This window comes from Citrus sinensis, chromosome 4 (genome assembly GCF_022201045.2).
Source record: "Citrus sinensis cultivar Valencia sweet orange chromosome 4, DVS_A1.0, whole genome shotgun sequence".
NCBI lineage: Eukaryota > Viridiplantae > Streptophyta > Magnoliopsida > Sapindales > Rutaceae > Citrus > Citrus sinensis.
Genome location: NC_068559.1, coordinates 18,613,996 through 18,635,555, shown reverse-complemented (window position 1 = coordinate 18,635,555; position 21,560 = coordinate 18,613,996).

Genomic DNA, 21,560 nt, shown 5'->3' with positions numbered 1-21,560 from the left:
CCCAATCTATTCTTGCTACTGAAATTATCTCAAAATCTCTTAGAATCTCTCAAAATCTCTTATAACTTCTTACACAAATACAATTATGTATTCATTTATTTAACACTCACTCTTTCTTTAACTGATATGAGGTGCATTTCTTATTAAACAACCCAATAAAGTATGTTAATGTTGTTGGGTTTCAAGTTTTTTATTTTTTAGGAAAATTTAGAAAATTTCCTCACGTTATAATGTTTTATTTTCACCATTTATTCTTATATGTAGAAATATATACAATGTAGGTTGTTTAATTATTTATTTCAGCAATATAACTTACTTATGGCGAAAATGTTTCGCGTCATGCATTTCCTTTAATACTATGTACGTCATATAATTGTCATGTAGGTCGTGTAAGTAATATAGTCGTGTCAATAGTCTAGGTCATGTAAGTAATATAGTCATGTAGGTCGTATAAGTCATGTAAGTAATATAGTCATGTAGGTCGTGTGAGTCATGTAAGTAATGTAGTCGTGTAGGTCGTATAATTACTTGTATATGAAATTTGATATTATTGGTTTTTTGTATCATCATATATGATTTTGGTATGTGTGCCTATTCTCTTCAACGGTGAATGGATTGAACAAAATGACGAGTATAAGTTCAAAGGTTGCAAGGCTAAATGGATAATAATACCACGATCGACAACATATGTCGAATTGGTGGAAGATAACTCAAGTTATTGATATAGATACTTCAGAATTCGAAATTACAATGAAGTTCAAGCTTAAGACATATGATCGCATGCCACCAGTTACATCCAAACCAATGATGATGTGGAATTTTTTTAGATTTCAATTTAATTTTACTTCTTTTTTTTAATAATTTTCGTTGATATTTTCTGCATAGCAGCAAATATAAATTCTTAACACAAATTAAGTCTTTAAAGAACTAAATTAATCTAATGATTAATGGAAAAGTCGTGTAATTTTAAAGTTGTAATTAAACATATTATAATCATTTAAAAAGTTTTTTTTTTTTTTACCTTCAAAGTGTTTTCTTCCTCTGCCCAAGCATACATGAGGAATGCCTGCATATAATTAATCCATGAAATCAATTAAGAAAAAAAATATCAACTATAGGAAATTAATGTAATGTTATACACATAAGAACACCATTCGTAGTGATAAAGTATTTCCACTCATAATTAGACATACTATGACTTACCATGGCTTCTAATTGGAAATTAAGGATCTCTTTAGGTAATGACATTTCACAAGGTAAAGGTATCTACACCATTCCAATTTATTGTGAGCCTAATTAAACTAAATATAATGTGTATATTCTATTGACAAGAAACAAAATCTGGAATTGAAGGTTGTGCAATTGTGTAATACAAGAAGGTCGTGTAATTCTATAATACATGAAGATCGTGTAATTGTATAATACATGAAGGTCGTGTAAACGTGCAATACATGAAGGTTGTGTAATCGTGCAATACATTAAAGTCGTGTAATACACAACCTTGAATCTTACATAACCTTACACGACCAAATCTTGTGTTACATAACAAAATTATAATCAGCACAATCCATTAATTTTTCACAATTTGCATGCAACAAAACAACTAGAAATTTGTTTTCGAACATGTTATGAGAGACCCACAACTAATTAATCTATTTTTTCAATATAAAACCCTAACTTTTTGTTTTTTCCCCTGAATATTAACAAGAAAACTAATTACAGGGAATTACTTATCTCAACTATTTACATTCTGACAATTTTACAATAAATGATCAGCTCTTGCCGGCGATTATGTAGTGACGAACTATGCTTCACTTTCTCAGTTGTGGCAGCTTCCCCTTCTCAGGCTCAGTTTGTTCATGTTGAAGTTCAATTTAACATGTATAGAGAATGAATGTTTGTTTGAGTAAAAGTGATGTTGGTGAGCGAATTACAGAGGTGATGCTAGTTGATATTTGATTTAGCATGTATGAGAATGAAGGATAAGTGTTTGTTTGTTTGAGTAAAGGTAATGGAGAGAATTGCAGCAGATATGAGTGTTTGTTTGTTTGAGTAGAGGGAGGGAGAGGTGTTGTCGGTTGAGTTAAAGTGTTTTAAAACGAGGATAGCTTAGTAATTTCCTATCAACTTTTAAAGGGTATTGATGAAAATTTTGGCAAAATCAGATTTTAGGGTATTGAGATAATTTTTAAAGTATGGAGGTGTACATGCTGCAATTAACTAATTCCCTCCATTACCTTTACTCGAAAAAAATAAACACTCATCCTTCATTCTCATACATGTTAAATCGAATATCAACTACCATCACCTCTGCAATTCGCTCACCGACATCACCTCTACTCAAACAAACATTCATTTTCCATACATGCTAAATTGAACTTCAACATGAGCAAATTAAGCCTGAGAAGGGGAAGCTGCCACAACTGAGAAAGAGAAGCATAGTTTGTCGCTATATAATCGCCGGCGAGAGCTGATAATTTTCTACAAAATGGTCAGAATGTAACTAGTTGAGACAACTAATTCCTTGTAATTAGTTTTCTTGTTAATATTCAGGAAAAAAAAGTTAGGGTTTTATATTGAAAAAATAGATTAATTAGTTGCGAGTCTCTCATAACATTTTTGAAAACAAATTTCTAGTTGTTTTGCTATATGCAAATTGTGAAAAATTAATGGATTGTGCTGATTATAATTTTGTCATGTAACGCACGATTTGGTCGTGTAAGGTTATGTATTACACAACCTTCATGTATTGCACGATTACACGACCTTCATGTATTATACAATTACACGACCTTCATGTATTACACAATTACACGACCTTCAATTCCAGATTTTGTTTCTTGTCAATAGAATATACACATTACATTTATTTTAATTAGGCTCACAATAAATTGGAATGGTGTAGATACCTTTACCTTGTGAAATGTCATTACTTACAGAGATCCTTAATTTCCAATTATAAGCCATGGTAAGTCATTGTATGTCTAGTTATGAGTGGAAACACTTTATCACTACGAATGGTGTTCTTATGTGTATAACATTACATTAATTTCCTATAGTTGATATTTTTTTTCTTAATTGATTTCATGGATTAATTATATGTAGGCATTCCTCAGGTATGTTTGTATGCTTGGGTAGAGGAAGAAAGCACTTTGAAGATTAAAAAAAAAAAAATTTAATGGTTGTAATATGTTTAATTGCGACTTTAAAATTATACGACTTTTTCCATTAATCATTAGATTAATTTAGTTCTTTAAAGACTTAATTTGTGCTAAGAATTTATATTTGCTGCTATGCAGAAAATGTCAACGAAAATTATTAAAAAAAAGAAGTGAAATAAATTGGAATATAAAAAAATTCCACATCATCATTGGTTTGAATTGTAACTGGTGGCATACGATCAGATGTCTTAAACTTGAACTTTATTGTGATTTCGAATTCTGAAGTATCTATATCAATAACTTGAGCTATCTTCTCCACCAATTCAGCATATGTTGTCGATTGTGGTATCATTATCCATTTAGCCTTAAAACTTTTAAACTTATACTCATCATTTTGCTCAATCCATTCACCATTGAAGAGAATAGGCATACATACCAAAATCATATATGATGATACAATAAAAACAATAATATCAAATTTCATATACAAGTAACTACACGACCTACACGACTACATTATTTACATGACGTACACGACCTACATGACTATATTATTTACATGACTTACACGATCAATATGATTATATTACTTGCATGACCTACACGACTTGCACGACTATATTGCTTACACGACCTACATTTCTAATTACATAATGTACACGGTATCAAAAGGAATGCACGACGCGAAACATTTTCGCCATAAATAAATTATATTGTTGAAAAAAATAATTAAACAACCTACATTGTATATGTTTCTACATATAATAATAAATGGTGAATATAAAACATTATCATGTGAGGAAAATTTCTAAATTTTCCTATAAATTAAAAAACTTAAAACCCAACAACATTAACATACCTTATTGGGTTGTTTAATGAGCAATGCACCTCATTTCAGTTAAAGAAAGAGTGGGTGTTAAAGAAATGAATATATAATTATATTTGTGTAAGAACTTATGAGAGATTTTGAGAGAATTTCGACAGCAAGAAGAGATTTGGGTGAAAGAAATATGAAGATAATGAAGTTGAGTGAATTTGATGCATTCATTAAAGACATTTTAAACTTTACTCACATTTATTAGGGTATCCATGGAAACCAAAAAGGGAGGGAGTATTTAAATAATTTTGAAACTATTAAAGGGTATTTAATTAAAAACCATGAATAAAGATGGCTGGCAAAGTTGTCACAGGTGTCCTCTGAGGGAATTGCAGTAGGTACACTTTCATACTTTAAAAATTATCTCAATATCCTAAAATCTGATTTTGCCAAAATTTTCATTAATACCCTTTAAAAGTTGATAGGAAATTATTAAGCTATCTTCATTTTAAAACATTTCAACTCAACGGATAACACCTCTCCCTCCCTCTACTCAAGCAAACAAACAGTCATATATGCTACAATTCCCTCCATTAACTTTACTCAAACTAACAAACACTCATCCTCCATTCTCATACATGCTAAATCGAATATCAACCAGCATCACCTCTGCAATTCCCTCTCCGGCATCACCTTTACTGAAACAAACATTCATTCTCCATACATGCTAAATCAAACGTCAACACAAGCAAACTAAACCTGAGAAGGGGAAGCTGCCACAACTAAGAAAGACAAGCCTAGTTTGTCGCTATATAATCGCCAACGAGAGCTGATCCTTTACTGCAAAATGGTCAGAATGTAACTAGTTGAGGTAAGTAATTCCCTGTAATTAGCTTTCTTAGTGATATTCAGGGAAAAAAATAAAAAGTTAGGGTTTTATATATAGAAAAAAATAGATTAATTAGTTGTGGACCTCTCATTACATGTTCAAAAATAAATTTCGAGTTGTTTTACTGCATGCAAATTGTGAAAAATTGATAGATTGTGCCGATTATAATTTTGTCATGTAACACATGATTTGATCGTGTAAAGTTATGTAAGATTCAAGGTTGTGTATTACACGACCTTCATGTATTGCACGATAACACAACATTCATGTATTGCTTGATTACACGACCTTCATGTATTGCACAATTATACGACCTTCATGTATTACACGACCTCAAAATTACATGACTTTTTCACTGTTGTTAATTCATTATAATAACTTAGTTGTTTAAAGACTTAATTTTTACTAAGAATTTATATTTGTTGCTATGCAGAAAATGTCAACGAAAAGTATTCAGGAAAAAATGAAATGTGACAAACCGAAAGTGAAAATGACTAATTTGTCATCGTTCGAACCAATAAGAATAATAAAAAAGAACCTTAGTGATGAACAACTGGGGATTTTTTGCAAATCATGTTTTGGGCACTTTTTGGACTTGAATGAATTTCAGTTTTGTGCCCAGTTGTTGCACAAGTTGGTATTAAGGCATGTGCATTCATCCGATAAGGCAATGTATTTTAAGATAGGGAAAAAAGTTTGCCGATTTTCACTGTTTGAATTTGCATTAGTTACTGGACTGAATTGTGAAGAAATTTATTAACTAACTTGGACATTATTGATGACGGTGGTCGTGTATGTGATGTTTTGTTGGACGGTTGCACAAAGTTCACTAACACAACTCTAAGTCAGATATTTGAAGCAACTACGTCCAAGGATTATATGAAAATGGTTAAATTTTCCATGTTTTACTTTTTGGAGGTTGCATTACTTGGAAAAGAATATAGATCATCTATAATTAGGGATCACAGTCTCCACATTGACAACTTTGAAATTTTCAATAAATATCCTTGGGGCCGTGTCTGTTCTGAGAACACATTAGAAAGTATAAAGAATGTCATTGCAATTAGAAAGAATAAAGAAAGGGCAAATCCAGACTATGTCCTTGAAAAGGAGGCATACAACCTTCATGGCTGTCCATTTGCAGTTCAGGTAACAAATTATCAATTTTTTTTCGTAGAGATTGTTAAAATTAGGAATATTAATTAGTTATTTTACTTGCACAAGTATGAGCACTTGAAATTTTCAGTGAAGTGTGTAAAACTTTTGCCTCGAAATGTAAGCAGCATGTCAAATATCCAAGAATCCTAAATTGGACAATCACTAAGCATGTTAGCTCTAATTCGCTTGACTCTTCCATATTTGATAAGAAACAAGTAATAACAAACAATCTAGACCTTTAGTATCTTTTTTTTTTTTAAATTTATCTTTGACATTTATTAATTGGCCTAATTATTATAGCTTAAGGTACTGGAGAAGTTGGATGTCGGTGATGAAATAGAGGCATCACATCCTAATCTACAATGGTTTTGGCAAACAAATTGGCTGCAACAACTTGAAAATGATTTTCATGTTGACTCAAAGAGTACAAAATCAGCCACTCTAGTCTTAGAACAGAAAAGTAGTAGTGTTGTGCAGAAAAATTCTATGGCCATGGAAGTTAAAAGAGATTGATAAATGTGCAAAGTGTCAAGCTACCACATGTTCACAAGGAAATTGGTCAATTTGAAACTCATTACAACTGCAAGTCTTTTGTAGCACGTCAACATGGCCATCAAGGTCGCCATCCTTAAGTATGAACTCATGGAAATTAATCTGTATTACTGGATATGAGTGTGATTTTTCCAATTTCCCTTTCAACTGTTTCTCAGCCTAAGTAGTCATTGGAGTACATGCATCCATTGCCAATTCTCGCCTTTTTGCAAACCATTCTTGCAGTTTGTCAATGTCAGAATCCATTAACTGATTGGGCTTGTGAATTGAAGCCTGCTCTCAACTCATTTCGTAGTCCATCAATGGTGCGATTCAGTTGCTCAATCGTAGAGTGAGTAACATTCTTGAAATTCTGGAATGCATCCTCCCATGGTCTAGGTTGAGAGTAGTTCTGGTTTTGATTGTATGGTCTAAATAGGGGATAAGAGGCTTGAGAAACTTGAGGAATTTGTTGCATTAGTGGAGCTGGAGTTGCTGGTTCATTCTGTTGGAGTCCTTGAGACCATGAAAAAATGGGGTGGTCTCTCCATCCAGGGTTATATGTGTTGAAGTATAGGTTGTAATTTAATGGCTTTCTCATTACACCTATGACATTGGCTTGATCTGAGTATGAGTCATGATCATGTGGTTCTGTTGATTTATCAGTCGATAACGATGCTCTTTGTCAAGCAAGACCTTCAACCATAAAAATACACAAAAATAAATACGTGAAATAAATTAACTAAAAATTAAATTAATAAAATAAACAAAAATTACAAAGAAAAAAATAAATTGAAAATTAAATTACATAATTTTAAAGAATAGAAAAAGAAAATAAATATTAACCTTTAAATGTAGATTCACTTTTTTTTTAAATACAAGAAAACAATTAAATGTAATTATTCACAAAAATTAATTCTATGAATTAAAATTACTTACTTCCCCGGCAACGGCGCCAAAAACTTATTGTGCAAATTTTAATGTACTCGCAAGCGCACGAATCTATTGTAAAATAGACTAATGGTGACGAGTGTCGATCCCACGAGGAGGTGGATTTTAATTATATGTAGAATTAATTTTGTAAATAGGTGGTTGGATTTGTGGTAGAAGTGATGTATATTATCCTAAAATTAGAATTGAAATTGCGAGAATAAATTAAAGAGAAATCTATTGAAATGACGTACTTGGGTATCTGGATCCGTATCAACATGCATCAAGGGCTAAATAATCCTTATTAATGCCAATTAAATCATGAGGGGGTAATCCACACCTCATGAACCACACTCTAATCAATATGGTGCTAAAGGCTTATCGTGCCAAATAATAATAACCTTGTACTAGGGGGCCGGTGAAACCAAGGCGGTACTAGACAAGATTAGTATTATTTATCGACGAGAAGTCAAAACATCCACAAAAATTAGAGGGGAAGAGAAAGTAAATTTACCAAATAAAGCCCATGACACATGTTGAGACTTCACCTTCAACCCAAGCTTGAAAGAAAATTAGCTACTCATAATTGAACTAGGGGTAAAATGAGAATTTATTAAAATACGTAAAAAATACAAGATGTAGAAGGAATTACAGAAAATGGATCCCAAAAATAGATTCCGAGCTATCAAATTAGGGGGAGAGGCCCCCTTTTTATAGATACATGGAGTAAATCATGGCCATCGGATTAAAAACAGTTTGGACGCTTAGGATTGCGTCACGTCATCAGTAACACGGTTTGACTCGGGTTGAACAGTGACACGATTTGGTTGAAAATAATCCTGTGTGATGCATGTACCGTACGCAAGATTTTTAGTCCACTGACACGTCACCATCAACAGTACATAAGAATTTTAGTCCAACAGGATCGTGACACCTCATCAGTCAATGCCACCTCATCGGTCAATACCACGTCATCGATCCGTATTTGTGAACAGTGTCGTGAACAGTAACGTAGACAGTACCGTACACATAAATAGTACCGTACATGTGAACAGTGCCATTTTTCCTTTTATGTTATTATTTTTTTTCTTCTTTTTTTTAGTTGAAACAATTTTTTTTTTTTTTTGCTTTTGCTTAGCACAATGTCACTGAATAAAATAATTATTTATATTTTTCTCAAACATAAATAGGTGATGGAACTTATAAGACATCGAATAATACTTCAAATTGGAGTGGGTCAAGATGATAATTTTAACAAATAAAATATTTTTTTTTTAAGGCTCAAAATGGTTAACTATGGATATTTCACAAAAGGGATGGCTAGAAAGGCTCAAACGGATCAAAAATGGTCTTTCCATCATCTTTTAGGGCTCTAAATAACTTTCCATATCTACTAGTTAGATGAGCTTCCCAATGTAGCAACACACATTTTTTTATTTTATTAACTGCTTTCTTAATACTTCCATGGCGGTCATAAATAAATACTAAATTAGGAACATCACCAATGGACTCTCTTAACTTCGAAAAAAACTATTCCCATGACGCGTCATTCTCACTATCACCTACACCTAATGCAACAGGGTAAAGTTGATTGTTGTCATCAAGAGATGTTGCAATGAATAATGTTCCCTTATACTTGCCCTTCATGAATGTACCATCAACTGCAATAACAGGCCTAATATATGAAGTGAATCCTCTCAAAGAACTTCCACTGGCCATGAAATAGTACTTGAAGTTGTTCACACTGTCTTTTTCAATGAATGTTCGACTTCCAGATTTTTTTTTTCAACTATTGCCGTGTACGATGGAAATAAATGGTATAAATTTACTGGAGTGCCCCTAACCATCTCCAATGCAAACTCTCTTGCTCTCCACGCCTTGTGACAACTTATTTCATAACCAAACTCCTTTTGAAAATCTTGCCTAATATCAGCTGGCTTATAAGAAGATGAAGCACCATCAAACTTGTGCTGAAAATGTTTCCCAACTAGCTTGGATGAAGCTTGACGGTGTTCTTTTTCTTGTGAATCAAGGGAGCAAGTATGAACATTGTAATACTTTCTAATTTCAAACATGTTGCAACCTTTAAGCCTACTTGCACGAAGGCGCCATTTGCAGTAGTCATCCACACAAACAACAACAAATAAGTCATTGTCTGACTTTGGGGTTTTAAATTGGAACATTGTTTTCACAGCTGGTGCTTTAAGCCTTTCTTATAATGCCTTATTTGACTCAAACACCTCTTTCACCATCGACACATCAGTATCACCACTAACTTCTATTGATAATAAATTACTGCTACTAGCAAGTAAATTTATTCTGGGCACGTGCATTGTTTGAAGTTCTTGAACTTATAGTAGCTGGAGTATTATCTTATAATGTTGAATCAACAGCTACTGGTGGCTCATCCAAACATTCAACTCTAGTCACAAATTCATTAACTGCTTCTTGTTCGTCGGTCAGTTGCGTAGTAGGCAAACACTCAATTGGTGATTCATCTACAATAGTAAAATTGTTCGAATTGAGAATAGGAACTGATGGAGGCACGGAGCTGGAGAAAGCTTGACTTTCTTTCCACGAAGGACGAGGTGAAGGTTGTCTATCCACCAGAACTGCCGAAATTGATCTACGTTCAAAAGTAATGCATAGCGGATTTCTAAACTCCATTCCACTAGCTACTTCCTCTAAGAAAAATTCTACATCATTATTGGATTGAATTGAAACTGGTGGCATAAGATCAGATGTCTTAAGCTTGAACTTCATTGTGATTTCGAATTCTGAAGTATCTATATCAATAACTTGAGCTATCTTCTCCACCAATTCGGCATATGTTGTCGATCATGGTATCATTATCCCTTTAGCCTTGGAACCTTTGAACTTATACTCGTCATTTTGCTCAATCCATTCACCATTGAAGAGAATAGCCACATGTACCAAAACCATATCTGATGATACAATAAAAACAATAATATCAAATTTCACATACAAGTAACTACACGACCTACATGACTATATTACCTACACGACTATATTACTTACACAACTTACACGACCTACATGACTATATTACTTACATGACCTACACGACTTACACGACTATATTACTTACACGACCTACATGACTAACTATATGACGTACACGGTATCAAAAGAATGCACGACGCAAAATATTTTCGCCATAAATAAGTTATATTACTGAAAAAATAATTAAACAACCTACATTGTATATATTTCTACATATAAGAAAAAATGGTGAAAATAAAACATTGTAATGTGAGGAAAATTTCTAAATTTTCCTAAAAATTAAAAAATTTAAAACCCAACAACATTAACTACCTTATTGGGTTGTTTAATAAGCAATGCACCTCATATCAGTTAAAAAAAGAGTGGGTGTTAAAGAAATGAATACATAATTGTATTTGTGTAAGAAGTTATGAGAGATTTTGAGAGAATCTAAGAGATTTGAGAGAATCGGCAGCAAAAATATATTTGGGTGAAAGAAATGAGGAAAGAAATATGAAAACATTGAAGTTGAGTGAATTTAATGCATTCATTAAGGGCATTTCCAACTTTACTCATATTTGTTAGGGTATCCATGAAAACCAAAAAGGGAGAGAGTATTTAAATAATTTTGAAACCATTAAAGGGTATTTAATTAAAAACCCCAAGGGGAATCATATGTTTCTATCAAAAGCAGCACAAAAAAAATAGTTTTTTCAATTGCCCACTTGGTAAAGCAATAAAAAAGATATCTTGAAAAAAAATTCAAAAAAGCATAAAAATAGAAAACCTCTTTGTTGTAAAGGTTCATTGACACCTTAAAGTCAATTGTAAACGGTTGAAGCCTTGGAAATGCTTGGATAGTGAAATCCTCAAGCTTGGATCGCTTGGAAGCGTGGACGTAGGCGGGGATTGCCGAACCACGTAAAAATTCGTGTGTTTGTTTCTCTTCTCCCTTACTCATTTGTTATTGTGCTTTTATTGAACTTATTTCTTTCAAGTTTATTAAGACATTAGATTGTTTGTTGTGTGGATTTGCTAGGATAGTTTTTAAAATATCAATTCACCCCCCTCTTGGGTTGCACACTTATATTTCATTTGGTATCAGAGTGGGGTGCTCTTATTTAGACTTAACCATCTAGAGCTAAATATCAATGGCAACTCAAAATGATTGCACATTTAGGGAAGGACAGTCCACCACTAGACCACCTTACTTTGATGGAAACGATTACCCGTATTGGAAAACTAGGATGAGAATTTACTTGCAAGTCTTAGATTATGAAATTTGGGAAATTGTTAATGATGGTCCTTTCATGCCTTTGACTAAAAATAAAGTCGGGGAAGATATTCCAAAACCTTCACGGGAATGGAATGAATTCGAAAAGAGAAAAGCTTCTCTAAATTCCAAGGCCATGAATGCCTTGTTTTGTGCACTAGATTAGAAAGAGTTTCATAGAGTGTCTAGTTGCGAAAGTGCTAATGAGATTTGACACAAATTTGAAGTTGTTAATGAAGGCACGAATCAAGTGAAAGAATCTAAAATAAGTAGGTACACTCGACAATATGAATTGTTTCAAATGGAACAAAATGAGAATATATACTCTATGTATACTAGATTTACAAACAAAGTGAACACTCTAAGAGCTCTAGGAAATACCTTTTCAAATAGCGAGAAAGTTAAGAAAATCATTAGGTCGCTACCTAAGGAATAGAGACAAAAAAGGACTGCCATTGAGGAAGCCAAATATTGAAATGTATTACATATTGATGATTTAATTAGTTCTCTCATTTCATATGAAGAAGCTTTGGCAGCAGAAAAAGGGCATGAGGAAAAGAAGAAAAACATTGCTCTCAAGGCTTCAAAACGTGAGAGTGATGAGGAAAGCGAAATGGATGATGAAGAGTTGGCAATCTTGGCTAGGAGATTCAGAAAATTTTAAAAAAGAATAATGAGCAGAGAAAGTTCAGAGACTACAAGAATAAGAAGGAGAAGAAATAACTAATCACTTGTTATGAATGCAAGAAGCCCATACACATACGACTGGAATGTCCTCTTTTCAACAAACTCAAGAAGAAAGCTATGGTGCCCACGTGGTATGATAGCGATGAGGAAACAAGTGATGATGATGAGCAACAAGAAATGACAAATTTAGCTCTCATGGCCTTTGGGGAAGAATCATGTGATGAACTTGATGAGTTAAGTGTTCTTCCTACATACGATGAATTACATGATGCCTTTAAGGATTTGCATGATGATTTAATGAAGATTGGTAAAAAGAATATATGTCTTAAAAAGAAGATGATAGAGCTTAAAAATGAAAATGAATCATTTAGTGCAAAGATTACATGCCTAGAATTAGAAAATAAAACATTGCATGATAGCATTGCATTATTTGAAAATTCTAGCACTCCACATGAGTACTTAGAGCCACACATGAATGACTTGAAAAATGAAAATGAAATGCTTAGAAAGAAGAGCAATGAACTAAATGAAATTGTGTTAAAATTCACAAATGGGCAAAATATGTTGAACAACTTGCTAAACTTACAAAAATGTGTATTTGATAAAGGAGGCATTGGTTATAAACCAAATTTGAAACAAAAATATTACAAGAGTTATTTTGTGAAGAATACATGTATTAACAATCAAATTGTGTGTCATTACTGTAATCAAGATAGTCATATGAAAAATAGATGTGCAGTAAAGAGAAATGCATATTATGGTGTGAAATGTGTTTGGGTTCCGAAATGAACCATTGCTAACTCTCAAGGACCCAAAAAGGTTTGGGTACCTAAAACTTGAGATTTTCTCTATATGGCTTAAAGAAGAAGAAGAATAAGTGGTACTTGGACAGTGGTTGTTCAAGACACATAACAGGGAATTATTTTTGGTTTTTAAGTTTTACTAAGATCGAAAATGGTGGAGATGTATCGTTTGGAGATAATTCAAAAGGAAAAATCATTGGCATTGAAAATGTCAGTAATGTATCCTCTACTCTCATTGAAAATGTGTGTATTGTTGAAAATTTGAAACACAACTTGCTTAGTATTAGTCAATTATGTGATAAAGGATATAGAGTTATCTTTGATGAATCAAAATGCGTTATTGAGATACATGTGATGGGAAAGTTTTGTTTGTAGGAAATAGATGTGTTAATGTCTATACCATTAATATAGGTTGTGCATCGACAAATGATAAATGTTTCTCCGCATTGCACGATGATGGTTGGTTATGGCATAGAAGATTAGGTCATGCAAGCATGGATTTGATTTCAAAAATTGTGAAAAATGATTTGGTTAAAGGTCTTCCAATAATCAATTTTCAAAAAGATAGAATTTGTGAAGCTTGCCAATTTGGAAAACAAATTAAAACTTCCTTCAAAAGCAAGAATCATGTCTCTACTTCAAAACCACTTCAATTACTTCATATAAATTTGTTTAGACCTTCTAGATATGCTAATTTAAGTGGCAAATTTTATGCATTTATAATTGTAGATGATTATTCTAGATACACATAGGTATTGTTCTTAACTAATAAGGATGATGCCATTGATGCATTTCGAATTTTCTATAAAAATGTTCAAAATGAAAAAAGATTATTCTATTACTTGTATTAGAAGTGATCATGGTAGAGAATTTGAAAATCATGCATTTGAAAATTTTTATAATGACTTTGGCATTGAACATCAATTTTCATCACTTAGGACTCCACAACAAAATGGAGTAGTAGAGAGAAAGAATAGGTCTATTCAAGAAATGGCTAAAACCATGTTGAATGAAAATTCTTTGCCTAAGTATTTTTGGGCCGAAGCCGTCAACATCGCTTGTTATGTTTTGAATCGTGTGTTGATTAGACCTAATCTTAATAAAACTCCATATGAGCTTTGGAAAGATAGAAAACCCAACATTGGCTAATTTAAAGTCTTTGGATGCAAATGTTTTGTTTTGAACACAAAAGATAATCTTGGTAAATTCGATCCAAAATCTGATATTAGTATCTTTCTTGGTTATTCAAACTCAAGTAAAACTTATAAAGTTTATAATAAAAGAACTTTAGTTGTGGAAGAATCTATACATGTTACATTTGATGAGTCTAACCCCTCCTCTACAGAGAAAGTTGTTGCTGATGATAATGCAGAAGAATAACAACAAGAAAAAGCATCAAATAACAACCAAAAAGGTGCATCACATGGAATTCAAGAGAAACATCATGAAGAAACAAATGCAGAGCAAAATGAAGGTACTTCTCAAACACTCCCCAAGGAGTGGAGGTATGTTTCTTCGCACCCTAAGGATATAATTTTAAGAGATCCCTCACGAGGTGTTACCACTAGATCATCTCTTAGGAACACATGTGAGTATGCTACATTTATTTCTCAAATTGAACTAAAATCCTTTGCGAATGTGAAAAATGATGAATCTTGCATTATGGTGATGCAAGAGAAGTTGAATCAATTTGAAAGAAACAATGTGTGAGAATTAGTTCTTAATCCATAACATCAATCCATTATAGGCACTAAATGGGTATTTAGAAACAAAGTGGATGAATCCGGTGTGATTGTAAGAAATAAAGCTAGATTAGTAGCTCAAGGTTACAACCAAGAATAAGGAATTAATTTTGATGAAACATTTGCATCTGTAGCAAGGTTAGAATCTATTAGGATGTTGTTAACATATGCATGTCATAAGGATTTTATTTTATATCAAATAGATGTCAAGAGTGCTTTCTTAAATGGTTATATTATGGAGGAAGTTTATGTGAAACAACCTCCTGGTTTTGAAAATGAAAAATTTCTAGATCATGTATATAAGTTATCTAAGACTTTGAATGGACTAAAACAAGCACCTAGAGCTTGGTATGATAGGCTTAAAAACTTCTTATTGGATAATGATTTTTCAATGGGAAAAGCGGACACAACTTTATTTGTTAAGCATAAGAACCAAGATATACTTATTGTTCAAATTTATGTTGATGATATTATTTTTTGTTCTACTAATGAGTTGTTGTGTAAAGAATTTTCCTCGTGTATGAGCAAAGAATTTAAGATGAGTATGATGGGAGAGTTGAAGTATTTCCTTGGACTCCAAATCAAACAAAATGAGAAAGCAATTTTCATAAATCAAACCAAGTACGTGAAAGATCTACTCAAAAGATTTGGCTATGATAATGGAACGGCAAAACGCACTCCAATGAGTACTACTATCAAGCTGGACAAATATGATAAATGTAAGGAAGTTGATATCAAGACATATCGAGGTATGATCGGATCCTTACTCTATTTGACTGCTAGTAGGCCTGATATTATGTTTAGTGTATGCTTGTGTGCTACATTTCAATCTTATCCTAAAGAGTCACACATGTTTGGTGTCAAACACATTTTTCGATATTTGATTGACACCATTAATCTTGACATTTGGTATCGTAGGGGAACTCATATTGACTTAACTTGTTGTTCAGATGCCGATTTTACCGGATATAAGGTTCATAGAAAAAGTACTAGTGGAACATGTCACTTCCTAGGCCATTCACTTGTCTCTTGGTTTAGTAGGAAATAAAATTCGGTTGAGCTTTCAACCACCAAGACAGGATATATTGCCGCAGGTAGTTGTTGTGCACAAATTCTTTGGATAAAACAAACCCTTAGAGACTCTGGTATTAAACTTGATCAAATACCTATCTTGTGTGATAATCCTAGTGCTATAAATCTATCCAAGAATCCCATTCAACATTTTAGGACTAAGCATATAGAAATTAGACATCATTTCCTTAGAGATCATGTTCAAAAAGGAGATGTTATAATTAAATTTGTTGCTACTGAAAATCAGCTTGCGGATATTTTTACAAAACCTCTTAGTGAAGAGCATTTTATAAAGATAAGACATGAGCTTGGAATGATGAATGTTGCAGCTTGACTTATGTTTTACTGCATGGCTTGATATGTTTATTATTATATGGATTTACGCTTCATGAATTAGATAGCTTGATATATTTGTAATTTTATGATTTTATGTTTCATGTATTAAATGGCTTATTGAAAAGTTTTAAATCTTAAAATGATTTAAAATTAATCAATTTTAAAAGCCAAAAATAAAATGGTGTGTATAATACAAGTATAAGAGCTTTCCAAAATTCAATTACAGACAAAAAGATTTCCAAGTCTAAAATGGTATACCACTTTCTCTTATCCGGAAAACCGCTTTCTTATTGATTTCTCTCGAGACAAATTTCGAATAACCGGATTTATCAAACTGGTAAGCCGGATTAGCTTTGGTTGCTCTCGAGTCAACATTCGGATAACCGAATTTATCAAACCCAAAATTCGGATGTATTTTGGAGTTCATTGGACGAAAACCGGTCATCCGGTTATTTAATCCGGAAAACTGAATTTGTAAGCGTCCTCTCTGCCTCAAAACCGAATAGCCGGTTCTTCAAGTCTGGAAAATCGGTTATGGTTTGCATGATTTTGCCTCAAAATCGGCTAACCGGTTCTTAAATTCAGAAATCCGAATTCGAGAGGCAACTTTCTACCTTAAAATCGAACAACCAGTTAGATAAACCCGAAAGCCGGATACGAGTTTGTGTTCACTGCCCCATAACCAGCTAACCGGTTAATGAAATCCGGTTAGTCGGATTCGCGTGACTGCCTTGCTGGAATATAACCGGATTTCTGGTTAAAGTCATCTGGCAAGCCGGATTCGTGGTTAAAAGGGAACTGTTCTTCTTCCTCCTTTATTCGGCCAACCGGATAGCTCTCTCTCTCTCAAAGTCGTTTGTTCCTCACTCATCTCACTCCAAAATCCATCATCTTCTTTATTTTTCGCATCAAATTGAGTCACGAAAATCATTCCCCATCACTTCATTTACTCAAAATCATCCTTAAACTCCATTTTCAACATTTAAATCTCTAAATCCCAAATTCAACCTAGGTTTTCAGCCGAATTTTCTCTCTCTAAATTTCTCCATCTTTAGTTGTTTTTTATCCAAATTGCTTCTCAAAATCACTTTCAATCTTTATCATCTTCATTCTCTTTGCCTTTTTTAACTTTAAATCAATCAAAATCCTAATGTCAAGCTCTAGGCCAGTTCGAAGAAAAGGCAAAGAACCGGTTCAACCAACCAACCGGTCACAACAAGCAGGGGGCACCTCCAATCAATCCAATTTTGAGTCCACTCACTTTCAGAACAAGAAAAATTTAGTCAAATGGTTTCAACAAAGCTTCAGGACTCGTGAGGTACTCAATACGTTTTATGTTTTACCGGATGTGATTCATACTCTCAATATTAGTCATAGAAATTTATTTCAATTGTTGGGAGATGTTAGTTGGATTGATGCACTTATGATTGAGGAGAATTGTATCCCGACTTGGTGAAAGTGTTTTACTCGAATATGGAAGTTTCTGAGGAGAACAAGACTCGAGTAATCATCAACGTTGGAGGAGTTATGATTGATTTTGATGTTTCCATGTTAAACTCTATCCTAGGATCATCCGATTTTGGCCTAGAAATTTTTTCACCTAGGAAATCTCCTAAACTTGATAGTTATGTTCATGTTGACGCCGTTCGTAATATTTGTCGGTGTAATGATCTCTCTATTGAAGATTGTACCATTCATTTCCGCACTCAGTGTCTTTGTCTTCAAACTCGCATTTTGCTTCGCATTATTCAGTCCATTGTACTTCCTAGATCAGGGCATTTGGATGAGGTTTCTCACATGGACGTTGCTTTGATTGACTGAATTCTTAGACGTCGTCCGGTTAACTTGGGCTATACCATCATCTGAACCATGTTGACCATACCTGCCTTGATTACCCGCTCCATTCCATATGGTCACTTCATTACCCGAATCCTTAAATATTTTGATGTGCTGATTCAAGAACCATCAGGTAGACCATCTAAGGGTATTGGGGATGATGTTATTTTCGGCTTAGGCTTTGAGTGGAAAAATGGCACTTGGGTCAAATACACTGAGAACAAGTTTACATTTCTTGCTCTAAATGATGATCGGCCACTTAATGTTGTGGTTTCAACCGATCAGCTACCCATTTTCTCACTCTCATTTCGAGGGCAGCGTAGATGCCGAGATCCTCCCATGATTGCTTCAGCTCCTGGTACCTCTGCATCCGCTTCATCACCTCCACAGCCTCCTACCTCTGAAGAGGTTACTCTTCAGCAGCTTATGGATGAGGTACGGACACTCTCTGTGCGGCAGACTGAGTTTCAGCAGCAGCTTATTCATGGACAACGCCTCCTCTTTGAGCACTTCGGCATTCCATATCCGTATCCACCTCCATCACCACCTTATTAGTCTCTTATGCTTGTATTTGGACACACCTACATATCATTTACTGCTTTATGTCCTTTTATTTTTGACTATATAGATGGTTATTATGCTTTTGGATTATGTATTTGTTTTGGATTATATGGATTTTTTTTTATTGTTTGTTATGGATTATATGGATTTCCTTATGCTTATGGATATTTTTTTTAACTAATGTGCTTGTGTTGCGACTTTGATGATTGATGGAGGGAGCTTTTATTCTTTTTGATGATGAAGGGTAGAATAATTTAATATGTGTTATAAAAAGTGTTATGAAAATATGCATGTATTCAGGGGAGTATGCATCTATGCAAGGGGAGTCTTGCTAAATAGTTTTCAAATCAAATTTTTTTTTACTTACATTGATTCAGGGGAGCTTTTCATAACTAGATTAAATTTTTTATAACGTGTTTTGTCATCATAAAAAAGGGAGAGATTGTTAGCCTATATGGCTATAAATATTGATTTTGATGATAACAAACCACATGTATTGATTAAACAAAGATTTATGAATTGTGTTTTTTAAGAAAATGATGTTATGGAATTAAAGTATTTTGGACTAAAATGAAAGTATTTTAAAACCTTTGATATTGGTTTAAAATTTCAGATTTGGACCTATTTGAAGCTATTTAAATATTTTGGGTCATTCTATAATTTCACATAATTTGGGTGAAATCGTAATTTCAGAACGTTTTGGGATTGACAAAGCATTATTTAGAAATTATGAAATTAGACCTATTTGAAAACTTTCATAAAGTTTTGGGCCATAAGACAGTTTTATAAAATTTTGGGGTCAAACTATAAATTTAAAAAATATTTCACTATAGCAGTTACTTTAGCAAGCGGCTAACCGGATATGGTAAATGGCAATCCGGATTTTGGGCAGTAAGCTTCTGGAGGATAAATGGCTATTCGGATTTTGGAAGCGGCAATCCGAATTTCAAAAGCGGCTAACCGGATATGAAAAGCGGCATGCCGGATATTCTAAAATTTAAATTTTTGCCTTAACGGTAACATAAAAGCCGCTAACTAGATTCCATAAACGGCAAGCCAGTTATGACCAAAATGTGCGTAACGGCTAGTTTTTGAGCTCAAACTATATAAACTCAAATCCAACTTATTTTCAAGCTCTTTAGCAAGCATAAACAAAAAGCACACGAGATATCTTAAGCTTTCAATTTGCAAATCACAAAACATTGAATCATCTATTGTTCTTCATTTTTTAATATCTACTCTTTGAGTGAGTGTTGTTGTAATTTTTATTTCTTCATTTTAATTATAAGAGTTTGAGTGTGTGAGACACTTGAGTGAAGAGATTGGGAAATAATCTATTTGTTGTAAAGGTTCATTGATACCTTGAAGTCAATTGTAAACGGTTGAAGCCTTGGAAAGGCTCGGATAGTGAAATCATCAAGCTTTGATCGCTTGGAGGCGTGGACGTAGATGGGGATTGCCGAACCACGTAAAAATTCGTGTGTTTGTTTCTCTTCTCCCTTACTCATTTGTTATTGTACTTTTATTAAACTTATTGCTTTCAATTTTATTAAGACATTAGATTGTTTGTTGTGTGGATTTGCTAGGATAATTTTTAAAATATCAATTCACCCCTCCTCCCCCCTCCCCCCTCTTAGGTTGCACACTTATATTTCAACATCATTCAGAGCCTATCTTTTAAGCCCATGAGACATGATATTTAATTTATTTGGTGATTGATGAATTTTACAATTTTAGACGTGATTTATTGCATCCTTTGACTAACTCATAATTTGATTAAAAAAAATTATTTAAGTAATGTATGATATATAAAGTACTATTTATATCTTCAATTTGGAAATAAATATAACCAACTAAGACGACTATAATAGAATAAATTTTTAAAAATATTTAGTATTATACTATTAAGAGTGAGACTGTTTGCAATTTTGTATTCTGAATAAAACTATAAACAGAGATGGTTAAATGAGATTTTGAATTATTAAAATATTCGTAATTTAATTTATTGTTAGTGACAAACTTGTATATTTAACAATTTAAAAAATATATACTACAAGTTTTTTTAACATCCATTCACTTACAATGATTTGACATAAAATTATTTCATCATAAATCCTGATTGTGTTAATTTCCCACATTCATGAATGTTCATTAATCAATGCTAGTTAATACACAATTTAAATATTATTTTACAGAGAATCGTAGAATTTTACATGTTCAGGTGTTATGATGGGCACTGGTACTCACTAGATCATCACACTACAAAATAATCAAAAGAAATTTATTAATATTAATCAATGCTATCACTACAAAATAATCAAAAGAAATTTATTAGTATTAATCAATGCTATTTTTATTATGTCGTGGTCCAAAAATGACGAGTGACTAATGAGGATGACAAAATTACAATAAGCCAATACCAGCGGCCTTCCAGCATGGGAATTTGGGTATAAAATAATTAAATTTAAAAAATTGGTAATTTACAAAATTTAAAATTTCTTTTCTCAATTAGTATTATATGGGCGCTGTGCACCTTAAGTCACATTTATTATACTATAAATTTTAATTTTAATATCTACAATTAAAGATTTATTTTTCTTCTGGAGAGTAATGAGCTACAAACTTTTGTATAAAAATTCTGTTAAAAAGTTCTGCATATGTATCATTCATATCCATCCATTTTTAATTTCAATTTCAATGAAAAATCTGCATATCCATCTACTTCGAAGAACATTAATGCCATCTTAACCAATTTCTGAATG